This window comes from Python bivittatus, unplaced genomic scaffold (genome assembly GCF_059951505.1).
Source record: "Python bivittatus isolate LINGU-HERP-01145 unplaced genomic scaffold, Pbiv_v1 ctg000340_np1212, whole genome shotgun sequence".
NCBI classification, from domain to species: Eukaryota; Metazoa; Chordata; class Lepidosauria; order Squamata; family Pythonidae; genus Python; species Python bivittatus.
This window is the reverse complement of record NW_028277056.1, coordinates 29,757,557-29,777,906: the sequence shown is the minus strand read 5'-3', so window position 1 is coordinate 29,777,906 and position 20,350 is coordinate 29,757,557. Positions and strand designations below refer to the sequence as shown.

Sequence of the window (20,350 nt, the reverse complement as noted above, 5' to 3'; positions counted from 1 at the left end):
GTGAAGAGGACATCAGGCAAGCTAGTGAGGGACTTTCTCACCAGATGGCATGCTGGAAGAATGAATGGAGGAAACAGGCAGTATCAAGGTGTTAAGGTAGCCTGGAAGCAGAGAAAGCTATGCACCCAGATGATGAGCCATTATCAAGGAGATTCACTGCAGTCCCTCCCTGAGCCAATTATGTCCTGATGTAAACCATGCCTCAGAAACGAGGCCAGCAGTGAGGGCATCAACACTCCTTCCTAAGTTGCAATTAAAGGAAAGCTGTGGAGGCAGCAGTTTCCAGGCTGATGGGAAGGAGGCACATCGGCAGGTCTCTGATGATGAGTCCAGTGGCTGACACTTCTGTCCTTAAATCAAAACAATCTTTATGATCAGATTACAGGGGTGGTGACAGTGGTCCAGTTATACCATTGTAGACAAAATTTGAGAAGGTCTATCATTTATTTCCTATTTCTCATCCTTAGAATTTGTGGCCTTATTATTAAGGAATATATTTCTTTATGAAAAGACAATGAGTTTGTGCTTTATGTTTGTTCCCACTCTCTCCTGACGGTCAGTTCCAATCCATTCATGATGAGACATTATCATTTCTTGCTACACACTCTTCCCTTTGCACAGCCTGCCCCCAATCAATCTGTTTGAAACTTGCCACAGATATTCCACACTGTAAATTCTATTTCCCCAGAATCTTTTTTCCCCCTCTTTTTGTATATCAAAACAAAAAGAATCAGATTTTTAAAGTGGGTAATTCAAAGATGTCAGAAAAAAATCCTATGAAATTTCACCCACTTCTAATTCTTTGAAGATTTAATCCAATACTGGTAATAACAAAAAAGTTACAGGCATTAATTTATATTTTCCTCATTCTAAATAATGGGTAAGTGGAACTTTGAATTCCCTAAACAATACTCCGGAATTTGAATCTAAAGATTTGGCCGAGAGTTGGGCATTCCATGTACTGTCGTAATGCATAGTTTTATTTTTTGTCCTCTTTCAGCATTTTCTTTTTCCTAGTAATGTGTATACATGAGTAAAAAAGCAGTTTTGATGCATAGAGAGTTTTGAGCTTAAGGAGGTATCTCTTATGGCGTATGTCTGGGACTACAGTAGTCATCATTTTTAAAACTTCCAGGAGCACTTGTCCCTGTTTGGAAACAGAATCCTGGAACTGATAACATTTTCTTAGTCTGATCCAGCAAGGTATTTCTATTGTGGGTGCTGTTATACAATATTTGCTGCATGGAAGTCTATTAAAAACAAGGAATATCAAAGTTCAGGGAGGACATAAATACATGGGAGATTGTGAAAATAGTAGAATAGCCCCAGCATAATTTAGGCTGCAATTTCAGAAATGTTGAAATTGTAATGTCAAAGTGTTTCCCAACTTGCACCTAAGACAGCACTCACATGCCCTGGGAGTTTTTTCCCCCATCATGTTCTCATGATGTTGCCTTTATCTCATCCTCAGATATCTGAAGCTGTCTTAAGTAGCCCTTAGTAGTTTCAATGTTAAAGTGGTGTTTTCCCCCTTAAACAGCCATCAGGTTTCAGCAGCTTTACTGTGATCCAATCTGACATTCTTCATCAGTCAAGTGATCCTGCTAAGGGCTAGAATCAGTCCAGTTCCTATTGGTCATTTTAGCCTGGTGTTTGCATGGCCCCTAGACATTGTCTTCCAGGACCAGTTTGTTTGGGCATCAGGAGAATCTTGTTCTTTCTTCTCTCTGTATCTGCCAAATATCTGAGTCGCTCTCTGGCTCAGCCTAGGCAGCAGCTGACCAATAATGGCACTGGCATTATCACAAGATGAAGAGGAGAGGGAGAACTGGCTCTTTCTCAAGGCCCTTGCCTGTCAGTTTTTATCCAGGCTCCTTTTGAATGGGTTTATTGTTTTTCTGGGATAGCGCTAAACGTGTGTCCAAAATGTGCCTGGGTATCAGCTTATTCCCTTGAATGAATTCACACACAATACTTGATCACAATCAGATTGAGTTTTGACAGATGACTAAACCCACATTAATTAGAGTGATTTGTAGTTATTTTCCCAATGACTGGTGATGCTTGTTGGGAAAGTGGGAGAGAAAGATGGGAATCCACCCATCTCTTGTCCTTAATGTGAAATAATTATTTGCTTAGAACCAGAAACTGTTTTATGTTCTAACCACCTGGACATTAAGTAAGTTAGGGGCTTTTTAACAGGCCAGCTTTTCCTTATTGCAGTGCCTTAAAATGGTAAGAGATGTCAAACCTGGCTTTTATTGCAAGTTTTCCTGTAATTAGTCACTTTCTCCATCTACCATTTACTGAAATTTCCCAACAGCTTGTCAGGGTCACTTGTCTCCTGCTCTGCAGAACTTAGCTAGTTGCACAGACATGGCAAGCTGTGCCTCCTTTCTCTCTGAAATATTTCAGTGTGGATATCTTCTCATATGTTTCTCTAAATCACATTATCTTAAGGGCAGACAAGCCAGCCTACTCCACACAGTCCCCAAGTTAAACCCCATCCCATTCATGCTTCACTGATGTTGGACGAGAGCAGCAAAGCAGAAGAAAAAACAAAACAAATCTCCCTGCCTGTAATTCACAAGAGACCCAGTTTGGTGTAGAGGTTAAAGCACCAGGCTAGAAACTGGGAGCCTGTGATTTCTAGTCCCACCTTATCCACCTTGGGCCAGTCACTGTCTCAGCCCTAGGAAGCAGGCAATGGCAAACCACTTCTTGCCAAGAAAACTACAGGGACTTGTTCAGGCAGTGGCCAGGAGTCAAGAATGACTTGAAGGCACACAAAAAAATCACAAATCAGGTGTTGTAGGGAAAATGCCCACTGAAATGAGGAACCAAAGCGACTGGAGAAAGATATTTCATTGGCATCCACAACAAGCTTACAGGTTATATATCTTCTGAAATGATATATAGGACTTACAAAAGCAGTGCAAATTATGACATGACCTGTACTGCAGGAATGTAGGATCTGATAACAACATGGGCTGACCTTACTATGGACTGACCTGGCACCTCTACATTCTGCTCTTTTAAAGAGACTCCAAGCCCACCCTTTCTACTGAAACTAACACCTTCTAACATAACAATCTATTTTATTGTACCCATGTATTGACTCCTTTCTCCTCACAGAAAAGACAATAACCTGGTTTTTATTATCTCTCTCCTTCCCTTCCAGGGTCATCAGGCAGCTTCAGTTTGCCTGCTCTGCCTAATAAGCACTTCAGTATCATGTATGTAAGGAGAATATTATCTATCCCACACACAGGACACCCTATTCAGCAGTAACTTAGAACAGACACAACAGAGGCAGGATGGGGATTTGCAATGAAAACAGCAAATTTTGTGACAATATTGTTTTGTGCTGACTCAGGAGAAGGCAGATAATACTTTAATTCCATAGTGGAGTAAAACTCTGTGACCAAACTTGTAGTGAAGTCCTTTATGTTTCTCTTAACTGTGAAACAAGATGTATTCTGTTTCTGTGGATTTTCTGCTCCTCCTCTTTCCTCCTCCAGATCTATCTATCCATTTCACCATCTCCCCCCTTTTTATCAGCATGTTATCTGTCATACAGCAAAATCAGCACTCCATTTCCATAACAACTCTCTCTGTAATGTATTTGGCAAATCTAACATTCTCAACTTTCTCCATTTTAGGACTATTAAAAATTGTGTTGTTGGACACATACTAGCAGTGGTTATACTAACCAATCAGCTTTTCAATTTTGTAATGTGAATCCCTTTGTTTCTGTGTGTGCTCTACAAATAGGGTCTGCACTTAGTGACATGAATTACTTTTAAAATTAATTATTCTCCAGTTAGAAGTAGCTACTTCTCATTCAGTTAAAGTACAGTACATAAATTTCCTGTATAAATGCCATATTAGGAAAATATCCATTCATTCCTATACCCATAACCATACAAAAGATATAACCACTTATGCATTAGTCCTTTGCTAATTGTTGTTTACCCTTAATTATCTTTTTACATTGGTCTTGATGCATATTACCAATACTTAACTGATTTTTGTATGTATACTAACTAGCCAACTAGCTAACTGAAAACATTTGGCAAATGTGTCTGTACTGAAAGGAATTCACAAAAGAACAAAAAAAACTGAAAACCATTTCTATGACTCTTTCAGCCCATTTATGTTTGTGTGTGTACTTCCATAGTCCTATGTATCAAGCTTTGCTAATCCTTTTCTCTATAAATTCCAATATAATCTCACTTAAAATAATTTACTGGTGATGTTGATATGATGAGCTGCTTCTTCTATGTATTTGCTGCCTGTTTGTTTTATCCTCTCCAAGAAAGAAAAACGTGTCTAGCCGTAGTTTAGTTAATTACTTATAGCAGGTTCCGTTTCTACAGCAACATCATTACAGAACCATTTGTTTCTGTCTTCTTGTTACAGTATGCCAGCTCTGCAAATGACTACAGAAGCAATTGAGAAAAATAACTTTCATTTATTTAGTGGGAAATATAATTCATGGCTTATGCAACATACAGTGTTTCTATAAACTGCCTTCCAACCTTAGCATTTTCTTGTAATTCTTATGAAGCTATCTATTTTAACATTAGCTATTGTGTATATGGAAAGACATACCCTTTAGATTAAGACATCCAAATACCTGCAGTAAAGGTACTTGAGAACTAAACTATTTCTAATTTTATCTTGGCATGTTGGTCTGTTGAGCCTTGTGTGATTCAGACTGCACTCAGCCATTAATAACATAACTGCTTTAGTAAGGCTGTTACATATAACTTTCCCCAGGCCAGCTAAAAAAATTATTGGCCAGCAAGTGAGGGCTACTTCATCTAGGCTGCAGAAATCCTGGTACCCATGAGTAGGCAGTTGGCTGCCATTTTGTAGTAGCCCAGATTTTTGCAGCTCAGATCTGGGAGCTACTACAGGAAGTTATCATCCTATCCAAGGGAAGACAGAAAAGATCTGGACTGGGTTGAATGTTACGGAATAGAATTTAATGAAATGGTGTACATCATGCTGTAATATAATATACTTGAAATTATGAATATAGGGTTCCAACCAGTAGATCCACCTTGGAATGAAGAACTCTGAAGAAAATATAATTTCACTCTTCTCATTCTTCTTTCTTGAGAGATAAAAGAATGAAATGGTTAATATGATTAATAAACTCATTGAAATATGATCTCTAAGCAATTAATAATTAAGATATCTTTTTTTTTTAAAAAAAAGCATATGATCTCTGTAAAGGAGGCATTCTGGGGAAAGATATCAGCTGCCATCCTCTCAGAGTTCTCATGTTGCACTTGGTTTGTAGATACATTTTCTTCAACCATGTTTCCCATAACACCAGTGTTCTCAGAATAACCTGAAGGTGCTCCATGAGCTAGTTCTACCCCACTGCTGAGCCACTCTCATGTAGCACCCATACCCCAATATCACAGAGCCAGCAGGTTCAGCATGCCCATCATTTGTGGGGTGGTGGTGGTGGTGATGGTTATACTCATTCTCAGGCCATGTTCCTGCTTGTACACATCTGTTGGGACAGGGAAACGTAGAGAACTTTTTCCTTACCCTTGCAGAAACTTTGCCCCCCGGTGGGTACAATCACCACAGAAGGCAATAGTACACAATACAACAATGGCATTGGTTTACTGAATAAAAACTTAAATGCAGTTGTCCCTTTAATGCAGTTTTCAATTCCAGTGTAGTCAACTAGAGATAAACATCACTGATCAACACAATTTTCCCAACTAACGTAAGCAGAGAAATTATCGAAATTAGTAGATAATTACCAAAAGCTGTCATGTAGCTTTGTGATTCCAGAAAAAAATCTTATCATGGAAAAGATAGTGAGGGAAGTAGCAGGTAAAAAGCAGAAAATAAAATAACTACTTATAGAATAGAGAAGTTCTTACATATTACATGTGCACACACATTTCATCCAGCTTACACATAGAGTTCCTTTTTTTCACCTGTTTTGTAATCTAAAGTAGCTGGATTTTCATTAATCTTGTTATGGAATCTTGTTATATATAGCAATATACTATATTTACTATATATAGTAAATATAGAATACTATAGTAAATATAGTATATTTACTCTCTCTTTCTCTAATATAAATAATACTAAACATAAATAAAATAATATAAATATATTATATAATAATAATTAATTGTAATAAACTCTCACCACTTAGTGTTTCATTGGGTAAATGGGCAGTCATATAAATTTGATTACTAAATAAATAAATAAAATAATTTAGAAGACAGCTTGAGGAGGTATCTAGCTGTCCTTGGGAAGTTCATGTCCTGATTCTTGGTACTTTGATCTTCTCCTGCTCTTTGGCACATAATTATGTGCATGCTGTTGCATTTCCATGCACCGGTGCTCAGACAGTGTATGTTTCATTAGACTGAATATTCACTATATAGCTAATTCAGTCCACTATCGATCATGATCACTAGAAAAGGTCATTTGTTGGGCAAGCCTGCAAAGCCTCTCCACATACAAAGTATCATCATTTTTGGCTATGTCCCCAGGCCATGTCCCTCATAGATGTGCAAAGCTTAAGTTGTCTTTAGTTGTACTGGTGCTGAAGTAGTGTTTTCTGCCTTAAGCCAACAGAATCCATAGACAGCTGATAATTGTAAAAAAATCCTGTTGTGCTTCACCACATCAGGGTGAAGTCAGGTGGCCAGTAGCAGATGGGGTCAGAGAGGCTATTATGGTCCACTTCAGGCCAATGCAAGGCCCTACCTCTCCCATCCAGTCCATAGTCTGCTTTGTCTGATGCTATTCTGCTGCTGTCTCCCAGCAGTGTGGGAAATGTAATGAAAACTGCTTGCCAGGATTTGAAATTGTGTAATACAGGTAGTTCTCATTTAGCAACTGCCTCATTTAGCAATCATTCACAGTTACAATGGTGATGAAAAAGTAACTTTACAACCAATCCTCACATTTACAACCTTCACCAGTCTGTAAAGCAAAGGAAAGCTGAAGTAAGATCATAAGCACAGTCATGGTTTCACTCATGACCATTTCACTATATGGCCGAGTTGCTGGTCCCAATTGTGGTTGCTAAACGAGGACATTAAGATCAGGCCAACCTTGCCTGTTTTGCCAAAACAGAACCCATTCATAAACATTTTTGCCTATGTTTAATTTTTTTCCTTTCCTTCCCCTCCTTTTTCCAACTACAGTGGCTTGTTTCTTCTATGTTGTTAAAAGCAAACTTCACTGGAATGCTGAGACTATTTATGGATTTTCATGATCTACTTTTCAAATGCCTGGAAAAGAAAGTGTCAGGTGAACATAACTACTTAATCTAGTTTTGGAAGAAGAATTGCCCCAATCATCTAAGGTTCCTTTTTATTTTCATCTTGTAGCTATGGGCAAGAAGTGAAGGGCACCCTAAACAACAATTTATTCCTAATTGTCTTCAAAACAAAATGGGTCTTATTTGTGTTTTCAGGTTTCTTTCTGTGGGATTGTTGAGTGGCTGTTGTTATTCAGCTGTTTTATTTTTTGGCCTCAGATTCCAAGTCATGTGTTTCTTTTCTGTCTATGCACAGTAGTTTTCTGTAGTTACAAAACTATCCTTCAGTGTGTGACTGTAATAAACTTTATGTCTAGTTTCTACAAATCTTAGTGGTTTGGAAACTATAGATAGAATTAGAAGTACTATCACAGCCCTAAATATATTGCAATCTTATTTTTGTAATAGTCTGTATTCAGACACCAGACCACAATGTTACCTTAGGTTTTGGAAATAACAGAAACCAGCTTTGATCCAACAATTGTTGCTATGTCTTATAAAATGCTTCATATATCATCACCAAATATCTTATTCACTGTTGAAATGGAGAACTGCTTATACCCAGGTGTTCTACTTTTTATCTCTCTCATGCGTTTTCCTCTCATGTGTGTCTCACCCTTCCAAAATGTTGATATGATGCATAGAACAATACGAGTATTCACAGAAATCCCTCTGTGTTAATTGTGCATATTTATGACTGCAGCCTTAGAATATATATTTGCTTTGCTTTGTTTTCCTGTGCTTTTCCATTAAAATCTCTCAAGAGTTTGAGACAATAATAACAACAGAAAACATAAACAAAGTAATGTATATAAAGAAAGCAGAGAGCAGAAATTAAAGAAAAAAACTATAACTTCAAGCAGGATAAAGAAAATAAGAAAAACTTTAGGATATTCTGAAATTTAGAGCTAGCACAAAAAGCATCATGCTAAATGACATCACAGTTGGGAAGGACATTATATGGCCAGGGTGCCATGATTAAAAAGCCTCTTTTTTTGTGATTACCCAGCTTGACCAGGTTTCAGTTAAACCTGATAGTCTCCTCCCTTTATTCTCAAAATATGAATTATTAACTAAGCCAGTGCAACTGAAGTATTAAAAGTATTTCCACATGCTTCTGTGCCAGTTCTAATCCAGATGTGGACTGCCATGAACCTGCAACATTAGCACTATTCAAGGGTGGAGTGAATTTATTCCTGGCTCAGCTGCAGGTTTTTTTGTTTTGTTTTTTTGAAACCACAGTAAAAAGCTATTTTTGCACAGAGTAGGGTGAGACCATTTTATTTTTCCATGACTTAACAGCAGTTGAGGCAGAGCAGTGATTCTATGCTTCTTGTTTTCAAGGTTATGAGGTTGGTGAAAGAGAAGACAATCACCGAGCATCTTCAGACTGCTCACATTATGCTAAGAGCATTTCCTTTCTTCCCAGCAAGGGCTGGGTTCCACTGAAGATTATGGAAAGGTCCTGCAAGTACCTTATAAAACCTTAGTGGGCTTCCAGTTGTTAGGCTGTCAGTAGTATCCTTCAGAAGGCATATGTGCAGCTAGTCTGTATTTTTCCTCATTAATATTTAAATATGTGGGTGAAAAGAAAAAAGAGGGAAACAAGTGATGAAAAAACACAGGCAATATTGAATGGAAAATTATGACGCCTGGATCCCACATAAATTCTACGATAGGCAGGGCTACTAAATGGGAAATGTTTTGTTTAGAAGAATCCTTGGTGGTAGAAAAGATCACCCTTACAAGCTTCCTTTTGCTCTGAAGGGTTCAGGCAACAGTATGAGAGAGTTATCATAAATGAACTCAGAACTGCAATTCCTGAGTTCAACCTCCCCCAATCTAGTCCCTTGTAGACGCTATGCTAATTATGAATTTGGAAATTGAGGTACAGAGTACCACACATTTTGAGGGCAGCACACAAGGGAAGACTGCATTAGCTGGTGTTTAGTATGATGAAATAGCATGGCTGTGAATAGGTGGCCATAATTTATAACATAGTATGAAATATTAGCACACTTTGCTCACTAGCTAGCTTAGAAACTTCCTTAGGTTGGTTATATAAATGATTGGGAAATGCTGAGGATGGGGTAGGGTTATGCAAGGAAGAGGAGAAAGAATGTGACTGGCCATGACTCTAACTTCCTTGTGCACAGAGAGACAACCTACCACTTTTGAAATCTTTATCCTTCTTTGATATATTTGTTTATAAAGGGTTTTAGAATATTGTTTAAACCAGTGTTTCTCAGCCTTGGCAACTTTAAGATATGTGGACTTCAACTCCCAAAATTCCCCAGCCAGCATTAACCTAGTCTAAACTATGAGGTTTTAACAAGAATAAGCCACAGTGGCTGGTAACACTCATTAAGTCAAAAATGTAAAACCAGGCTACAGCTTAGGACAATGTGTAAATTTAATCATTCTCTGTCTTTTCAAAATTAAATAATAAATGTGAACAATCTCTTTGAGACATTTAAAGCTTTTGAGACCATTTCAAAAATCTTCAAAGTCCCAGGGTCACTTAGCTAAAACCAAGAAAAACAGGCACATAACATTTATTTTAGAATCTGTCAGCATTTAAAATTTCTCTGCCTTAAAAGGTATTTGAACTAAAGTTAATGCAACATTCTTTATTGCAGTCATACTTCATAACAGCCCAGCAGAATCAAAGCAGCATTTCAAGCCTGAAAGAGGTACTTTTTCTGCTGTTTATTTTTTTCAGGAAGTATTTGCTTTCAGTATTAGGCTAAACTTACTCCTACCCACCCACCCAAATTCTGGAACCACCAAAGAAAGAAATGAAGATTTCTAATAGTCAACAACTAAGGATGCCAACCTCCAGAGTAAAATTAAATCAGTGAGTTCAAGAGGTCCTATTTATTCTCTTCTACTGGTCCTATATACAAACAACAAGCCAGCAGAATTAAAAACTGTCCATCTGGAGGATAAGCACAGCTTGCTGATTGATTGATTGATTGCATTTCTTTATGTGCTTTGTAACCAAAAAAGGCTTCTTGAGTTGCTAAGAGGCATAAAGACTGTGACACTCCCTGCTCTTGACACAGGAGGAAAAGGATAACGTGGGAGGAGAATAAAACCAAGTTTAAATAGTAGTTGCATTTTGACCATGAAGAAACTCTTCCTGGCATAGTACTCATCCTCACATCCTACATGCCCTGACATGAAAACGCTCCACCACTGTTTGACAGTAATATGAATGCACAATATCATCTTCAACCCACCTCTGACCCACCACAAGAGCAGCCACCACCCATTAGGGGCTCTGCCTCAAAATTATTTTTTTCCCATTTCTGCTGGCAAAATGTGGCACTGTATTTGTTGTGAGTAGTTATAGTGTATGCCAATAATGGGATTTTATCAGTAATTTTAATTAGTGACATAAAGTAAACAGTCAAAATCTATGTGGTACAAATCTCACAGGGTCACAAACCCTACTGGATATGATGTGTTATCCAATCCTATTAGGGAAAGCTGCTTGCCCACCTTAAAGTTAATGATTAACATAATTTTCCAATTCATTACACTGACCTCTGGTAATTCTAGGGCTTGACTATATTGGAAACCTATATTTTGAAGCAACTCTATTCTGACCATTTTTAAAATAAAGCCCTAATACAGTTGCATTTTTATTGAGTTTTTAAAATCAGCACATTAAATGCAGGAAACAAGAACTTTTTAAAGCTACAGACTGCTCTTCTGCCTTTTCTGAAAGTTAAAAACAGATATTCTTGCAAAGCTTAACTAGAAACAGAAATACAGACACACATAAACAAAACAATCTTCCAAACCTCCAGAAGGCAATGAAAAAAGGGAACATACCTACCAAACCCTATTTTGAGCCTTTCCAAAAGAAAATAATAGTAAAAAAATTTAAACTCCTGTGTGCAAAAGGTTTAACTACAGGTCTTCAGCTGAGCAGTGAGACACCCTCACAATGATAGTAGACTTACACAAAACACTTGTGTAAGTATAACAAGTAAGGGCTTGTTAGTTTGAAAAGGTTAGTATGCCAAATTGTTACTTCTGTCAACTACAAAAAGATGTTAATGTTCTCCAATTGAATTTTATAATAAAATATATTTACATTTAAAATAAGATATGTTTTATTTCCTTTGCTAACCCTTTGTCAGACTGTAAAACAGACAGATACAATTTAATCAAATTAAAGCAAGGGTTAGCTAAACCAGTCTTCCTGAGTCTGGTTTTGCAAAGGTATTAAGAATTTAGGTCTGATGTGATTAGTTTGTGATGTCAACATAAGGTATAAAATAGGAGTGTATATTATTGTTTCAATATGAAGTTTTCTCCCTTCTTCAGATGCTTGTACTATTTTACATCTAAGAAAATCTTTGAGAAGGGATGTAACTAACATAAGATTTTATGACTCCTTTTGTTTTGTTTTTTAGAAGTAACCCTGTTAGAGGCAAACTAGTTTTTGTGGATTTTTTTCTTTTTTCCTTTAGGAGAATGAAATATCCGATTTACAATATCTGAAAGTCTATGAAGGTAATCAATTTTCACAGAAATAAATATTGGTAGAATTTCAGGTTCCTTTCAAGCGTTCCTGCAGCAAATCTGATCTTTATTGTGTCATTTTTCTTTTTTCTTTAGATGGTTTGGATGATCAATTTTTTGCAGCATTGCCACTGAGACAGAATAGTGCCAGCATGTTATGGGGGATCTCCAGTCCTCTACATCAAGTGTAGCACATGAACAGTTAGAAGGTAAAAAATTCTGATGTATTTTATTCAACTGGAAAGAGATTTACGGAACCAGGTATGTAAATGTGTTATTGTGATTTTGTTGAATTTCTAGTTGTTTCTGCTGTTTTATCCACCATGCAGAAAAGCAAAAATGCAAAGTAGATTTCCCAGAGAGTTCTCAGGCAGTGTAAGCAGGGTAGAGAAGTATATGCTAAAAGTCATAATAGTGAAGTTTAGAAACAATTCCATTCAATAGTCAAAGACTATGATGGTGGTGTACTTGGAAAAGATACAGACTTGGAGAAGACCTATTAGAAATTATAGTGCTATGGAATACTACCAGGGTTATATTGACCACATCCCCTCATTCACACATGCCATGGATGTAATTCAACAAGATATAGAAAAATCGATAATGTTTCTTAGGACATTGAAGCAAACAATTTTGTAAAACTTATAATGGATGCAGCGGGGTAGAATAACTCACTCTTTCCTATAGGAGGCCTGGAGTGATTTAAATGCTGGTGCAGGGCCCTCTTTGATCCATTGGTTGCGGCAGGAATTAACTGACCGGCTTGTTGCCCGAGCCTGATATCATGGACTGAGAGAGGCTCACTGGCCCAAAGTCACCCTGCCGGCTTTTGTGTCTAAGGTGGGACTAGAACTCACAGTCTCCTGCTTTCTAGCCTGATGCCTTAACCACTAGACCAAACTGGGTCTCTGGTAGAGGTACAATATCAAATACTTAATGCTTTCCTGATCTGTGGTATTTAACAGTCCCTGTAAGGAGTAGAACTAATATGGACTACTAGGAAAGGAAGAAAAAAGATTGGGGAGGGTATTTAAGCACTGGATAAGGAATGAGGAGCTGTTCAAAGTAGGGCTTTGAGCACTAGTAATCAAAAAGCACTGAACTGCTATTCTTTTTCTCCTTAACCTGCAAAGAAGACTTGATAGGACTATAGGAGATAGGAGATTTATACATGAAATTATTCTTGCAAGCAACAATCATTGTGGAATTTTTTTGGTAATAATATGGAATATTATTTTCTGGAATATTTATGGATTTTCTGGGATATAGAAAACTGCAGGACAAGGAACCACAAACAATAAGCTGACTAGGCTACGGTTTGGTCATCATGAGGACATGTTAACAGGACATTTTGATGCCATGGGAAAACATGGTCTATGAATTCCTCACTGCCAGTCAAGTAAAACTATGCAAATAGTTCCTCCATGATATATTTATCAAATAGCACCATCCTGTTTTGAACTGTATTTATGGCAAAATATGAAAATAAGATGGAGATTTTCAGATGATCCTAGGCATACTGAAGCTACAGAATGAAGCCATAAAGAACATGAGTTGCTAAAATCACATGGAATGACACCAAATAAATTATCTAGAATGTATAAAGGCATTCCAAATGTATGTTGGAAATGTGAACAACATGAAGGGACATTCTGTCGTGCTTGATAGATGTGTAAAAAAGCTAAAAGAATGTGGATTCAAATATGAACATTGATCAGAGGATTTTAAAGATTAATATTCAATTGGAGCCAGAACTTTTCCTTTTATGGAGTTAGAAAAGACTCATGGAAGATTATTTCTATATCTGATTACTGTGGTGAGATTATTAAATACACAAAGATGGAAAGATTCAGCACTGTCCACCATGGAATAATGGTTGGTGAAATTGACAGAACTTGCTGAGATGGCCAAACTGATTTCTTTGATTAGAGAAAGGTCATTACTGACATTCATCAATGACTGGAAATCCCTTATGGACTTTTTGCGTAAAAAAAGAACATGATTTTGTGACTCATGGCTTGGACTATTAGAAAGAATAGGTTAAAGAAAGAAGGGAATTATGAAGTAATCTTAGAGAGAGAGGTTTGATTAGAATTGTATGTATAACTGCCGAGAGGAAGATCAGAAGCCATTTCTTTATATTTCTTTTCATGTTTTCTGTACTTTTCTGTTCTTTTTCTTTTTTCTATCTCCTTTATTCTTTGTCTCTTTTTTCCTTTCTTTTCTCTTTCACATTTATTATACCTTCTTCTTTTAATGTACTTATTATATATGTAGAACTTTTAATAAAAACTATTGTAAAAAAAAAAAGGCACATGAAATAAGAGTTCACCAGCATGATAGAAATACTTTTTTCTCACCTCAAATAAGCTTTATAGAATTTTCTGTAAATGTTTTTCCATTACAGCTTGTCAGTTTCTTCTTTTGTAATAGTGGTTTTTAACCACTAATTATGTATCAGCTCCAGTTATGGTAATGAAAAAATTCTTGAGTAAATGATTTTGGAAAGAAAGGTATCCTCTTTGTTGGTTTGGAGTAATCTGGACTTTTTTTCACTGTGAAAGAATTTGGGAAATGTTTTCTAAGCAAACAGCATTTATATACCATCTTAAATTTACTTACCATGAATTCCTCAGAGAAGTTATATAAAATACAGTATGTGTTTTGATAGAAGTCTTGCTCTTTGCAAATAAAATTTTAAATTAAGCAGATAACAGATTTGGATAAAAGGTTTTTGCATCAAAATTAACTTATTGTGTATGTGTGTGTGCATGTACCGTATGTAAGTGTGTGTGTGTGCGTGTATAGACGCCAGTTTGGTGTAGTGATTAAGGCATCAAGCTAGAAACTGGGAGATGGTGAATTCTACTTCTGCCTTAGGTACAAAAGCCAGCTGGGTGATCTTGGGCCAGTCATTCTCTCTCAGCCCTAGGAAGGAGGCAATGGCAAACCACTTCTGAAAAACCTTGGCAAGAAAACTGCAGGGACTCTTTAGTAAAAGGCGAAAGATTTGTATCATCTGAAGAGAAACCAGAGTATTTGATTTACAACATTACAATAAAAGAAAAGAAAAGAAAACTGCAGGGACTTGTCCAAGCAGTTGCCAGGAGTCAAAAACTGACTTGAAGGCATATATATACTAAAGAGTAAAATTAAATACATTCCAAATATATTTTTTTTTAATTGCAGAGGAGAACATAGGTCTAAGTAAAGATTAAATAAAGGGCAAACACAGGTTCTTAGTACTATAGATGCACTCTTAAAAGAACTGAAACTGAAGCAAAGATGGATGAGTTACAAATGGAAGATGATATCTGGGCCCAGGTATTTGTATGGTTTATATTGCAGAACAAACAGCAGTAAGAGTTTTTTCAGGTTTTTCATGACGTGGTATAAATGAATCCCATTTGTTTATCTGCTCCAGCTGTACAGGCAGATTCAGTGTGTGCACTGAGAAAAGTCATGCTATCCAGGAATGTATTGGTGAAGAAAAAATATGGCTAGTTGGAGAATCCAGTTATGGGTCGGGTTTCCTATATTCAAGATTTACCGCTTAACTGTGTCAACTTGTATAGATTGGAGTGTTCCATCCAATCATCTATAGCAACATCTTTATAAAAAACTAATGAAATTTCATGCGAACAAAGGAAGGAGAGGAACTCAGTTGAGCAAATGGGGAACTGTTTTAATGTAGAAGAAAGCTGGCATGCTTCCCACATCACTAGGCAGAGTTTTGATTTATGTGTCATTTTGTTTTTGCTGTTATGTAATTATTCCATTCTTACTCAGGAGGGTTTCATTTCAACAGTTATTGGGGAAAAATGGATCTACTTTACAGAAGTCTGCTCTCAAACATGAAAACATTTTGGCAGCTTCATAATCCCAAATGTACGGCCTTTTTAGAGTATAATACATTCCAGTAGCATGAAATATATTGCAGAGGAAGAGGTACACCAATCTGATTTAAAGTCATACCAGAAAGCATCTGAACAGCCCAGATACCCTCCAATTTTAGTTAATAATTTACTGTGCAGTTCTCAGAATTCAAAACAGATTTGTCATCAAATCCAGCAGATGAGTTCTAAAACATTAATTTAAGAAGTAAATATAATAGTTCCCTAAAGTTAAATTCTACAAAGTTTAATAAATGACATCTAGCCAAACATAGGTGCTTGTCTGGTGTGGGTCTTCCAGGCCGTGTTCTGGAAATTTTGTTTCCTAACGTTTCGCCAGCATCTGTGACCGGCATCTTCAGAGAGCAGGAGCACAGACAGGAGCAGCTGGGCACAGAGAGAAACTTCCAGAACACAGCCACACAGCCCCGAAGACCCACACCAGCCATCGTATTCCAGCCGTGAAAGCCTTCGACAATACATAGGTGCTTGTATTTATAAAACCTGGCCATCTATATTAAAGGCAAAGATGAGCTCAGTTCTTGATGATTTAGCCACATTCCATAAATGGTTTTCCACTGTCTTCTTCCAGAATGTTTTTTCATCTTCGCAGTCCAGCCTACACCCTGGGTTTTCCTAGTGATCTGTCATTCAAATACTAACCAGGTCTGATCTTGTTAGCTTTCCAGTATCATTCAAAATCAAGTAGGTGTTGCTACCTAGCTAGGGTTGGATATTTATACACTGTATGTATTAACTTCTGAATTCCACCCCATCCCCAATCACTAATCTGGGAAAACATGGATAAGGAGGACAGTACAGTGGAATGAGTTCATTTTCAAGAGGGAATATGTGAATTAATAATGATAAATCTCTCTGTCTCTGTCTCTGTCTCTCTGTCTCTGTCTCTGTCTCTGTCTCTCTCTCTCTCTCTGTGTGTGTGTGTGTGTATGATGCCTTTCTGTCGACCCCATCAGGTGGACCAGACTAACAAACAGATACCATGCAGATCTAAGCTAATTTTATTAGAACTGCTATAGTAACAGAATCTTGCAAGGCTGAATGTACTATCTTTCCTCCCTTTTTTATCTTTATTAGAACTGGGGGTGGGGGTGTGTGTCTGATGTGTTTTTACAAATTGCTTTCTGGCTGGGGCTCAGGTTTCTTTTAGCTTATCACTGCCTTGGTAGTGGATCTTCCTTTTGTCCTTCAAGGCCATCCTCTTTTTTCGCTATACTTTCAAGATCAATAAACTGCTGCCGACACCTGTGTTTAGGATTAAAAGAAGTTTATACAATGGCAGATGACATCTTCTTTTGGAGGACTGTTCCCTACTCTAACTTTTCCGGACTGAACCAGTTTCGATTCACTCACATCCTCTTTACCCTATCATTTAAAGATGGCTCCCCTTTCTTTTTTTTTTTTTTTGCTCCCATCCTAGGGGATCTCTCTCTCTTTTGTTATGTAAAAAAAATTAGGATCAGTTAATGAAGCTGAATGATGGGAGAATGAGAATAGAGAAAATGAAACTACTTCTTTACCAGTAATAGCCAATAATATGGACAATTTTAAAAGTAGTTAGGCAAATTTCTGGAAGATAAAGCAATCAATGGTAAAATAGTATATAGTGTCTCCAATATCTTAATACCAATTCCATGGCATTTGTAAGCCATTCAGACTTATTTTGGAACTGATCAGCATATAAATGGCAGAAATGAAATACTGTTTATTCAGTTATAGGTTAGGAGTGATCTATGGAAAAATAAGGGCAGGAGATTAAAAACAGGAAAGGAACAATAAATATAAAATAATGAAATGGGGTGAGTGACACAATGAAGAAATAAACACAACCTAACACCCTGTCAAATGATCCCCCCAATTTATAAGTTGTTTGGTCTGGTCTGAGAAAATAAGAACTGAAACAGGTAAACATAGAGTTTCTCATTCTTGGTGTGGGGAAAAGAGGTTGAAATGATTGATGAGCTGGCAGGAAAGAAGTTGAAGATTTGGAGATGGAGATGGAGAAAGAGAAGAAACTGGCAAACCAAGTTGAATTTAGATAGTCATGGCTGCTGAAGAATCACCTGTTCCAGAATGGAGGTGACTGAAGATAGGCAGGCTCCTGGGTAAAGGGAAGATCACTGAAGATGGAGGAGGACAGACTACCTGGCACAAACTTCGTCGGAGAGAAGAGGATCTGAAGCTCAATGTTCTGTTAACCATGAGAGATTGCCAGCTAAGTTTATCTAAAATCCTTGATTAATTCTAAGAAGAATTTAGTTCAAAATATTTATATATACTTTAAGTTAGCCATATCCTCTGTAATAATAATCAAAACTATATTACTGCATGCAGGGAATGAATTAATATCTGAGTGATTGAGCAATTAAGTCATAAAGTATTTTACTGCTTCATTCTCAGCCCCATTAGATAGATCATACCAGGAAATCAATTCAACAGGAAGGCTAAACTTACTTTTATTAAGATTAGCTATAATAACAGAATCTTGCAAGTCTGATTGTGTTTTCCTCCTCCTCCTCCTCCTCCTCCTCCTCCTCCTCCTCCTCCTCCTCCTCCTCCAGTGAAGTAGAGGTATATGCCTAAGTCCCTTCTGAATGTTATCTTGTTGTTCTGGATTTTAAAAATGTTTTGGCCCTTTTTGCCTAGGTAACAGTTCCTGCATATTTCCATCAAGGTCATCTTCCTTATTCTCTACATTTACTGCATGCTATCTTTCTCTTAGTCAAATGCTGAGATGGAAATGGGAACACTATTTATTTATCCGTTTAAACTGAATGTTTAGTACATGGTTAGCCTCACACGGCTGGGGGAATAAAACCTGTCATGTCATGAATAAAGAAAAACGTTGGTTTGCAAGAAGGTTTTTATGTACTGGATTTGTGTGGCTGAGCCTAAGAACCCAAGCATCCTAGTCAAGAGAACTAATTGAGAAGAAAAAGAAAATAAGGTGGCTTTGTGAGTACACACAAAAGTGGCACTACTTGAATCATGATGTCACACCCACCAACTTGCAGATTTTCACACACCTACAACTACAGATGCCCTTGAAACAGTTTGCATATTAGTAGAGGTGAATATGTGTAGCTCAGGGTTGAACTGTGGAGTCCTTGGGCTACTGGGTCTTTTGGTTTACTTAAGATATTTTGGAGGACTTTAGTTGGTTTGTGTGTTACAGAGATGCCATGTGGTTGTAATAGTCTGTTGGTGGTTTCTGAGATGTTTCTGATGTATGGCAGTGTGATCCTTTTCATAGCTTGTGTTGGTTGTGTAGCACAAGAAGAAAAAACAGGAGTCATCTGCAACATACAGTGTAAGGACTGTAACAAACATTATGTAGGACAGATAGGCAGAAGGCTGGCAGAGCACATCCATGAACACAGCTAGCAGTCAGAAGACATGATGAAAACTCCTTAATCTCACAACACATGGCAGACTGGACCATAGTTTTAACTGGGAAACTGTCAGCATTTTAGACCAAGCTAAATCCAAAAATACAAGAGAATTCTTGGAAGCTTGGTATTCAGACAGACAGCAATCAACAGACACCTAGAGATAAACAGAATCTACACACTATTCAAAAGAGACTATAGAAAAGAAAACTAAAGACCAGAACATCTCCTCACCAGCAATCATCACCCAGATAAGCAGAGATTACCACCAGGCACACAATCAAGCAGTAAACAATACCCTAATCAAGGAACTACCAGGGGAACAAAACAAACCCCCCACCCCCACCAACACTGGTTGGGCATGCCACAGTATATAAACAGAGAGCAAACCCCATTCCATTCTAGCACTGAAGATGTTATCTAGCCAAGTAGTGAAACGTTTGCAAGAAAAGAACCAAGCTCAGAGAACCCCAAGGACTCCACAGATTGTATATTATTTTCTATAAGCAGAGTTATCTTATGAAGAAGTTTCTGAGTTTGTTTAAGAATTATCCCATCTAATCCTTCAATTCATACTTACTTCAAAGAAAAATCCAAGTTTGGATTCCATATCTTCAGAAAGTTGTTAACCAAGCTTTTAGGACTTCAACTTTTCATTTCATCTATATATTACATTTTTAAAACTGAGAGACTCAAAGCTTTGAATGCTTAACAGTTGAAAAGAGTAATCCAGCTATTCCCATACATGGACACGCAATGGAGTGTATTACCAGTTTTGCATCCCTGGCCAATAATACAATTAATACTGCCTTATTCTCTCAGAGGAGCTGGTCCAATAACATCAGAAGATTAGATTACACATTTTTTTCATCTAAAAGATTGTTTTACCCTATTGTGCCCAAATCAGTTGGTATTGGATAGACATTTTTGATTGATGTACTCTTTAAAAAGATTATTTTAATTGAGTGATGACAGATTAGTAAACGTATCTTTTAAGCTATTGCTAACATCCAAGTAGCCATGGAATGTTAAGGAAAAAGGAGAATGTTAATCAATCGCCCTTTCTTTCCCTACTCCACTTTTGTGTTATCTAGTGTATGCCAAACTGCCTTGTCAAGTTGGGCTCTTTTGTACAGTACAGCTTTGCAGTCACAGCTACTATGGTTACAAGCTGACTACAAGCTAAAAATTACACAAGT

The 20,350-nt window shown here is 37.2% G+C and overlaps 1 protein-coding gene across 1 annotated transcript in view; it reads right to left on the bottom strand.

The window, feature by feature from the left end:
• Positions 1-5,066: 5,066 nt before the first annotated feature.
• CD200R1 (CD200 receptor 1) overlaps positions 5,067-20,350 on the bottom strand; it is a 56,895-nt gene continuing 41,611 nt past the window's right edge. The window contains exon 7 of the transcript XR_015796119.1: positions 5,067-5,122. The gene's annotated coding sequence lies outside the window, so the exon portion shown is untranslated. The remainder of the gene's footprint in view (positions 5,123-20,350) is intronic.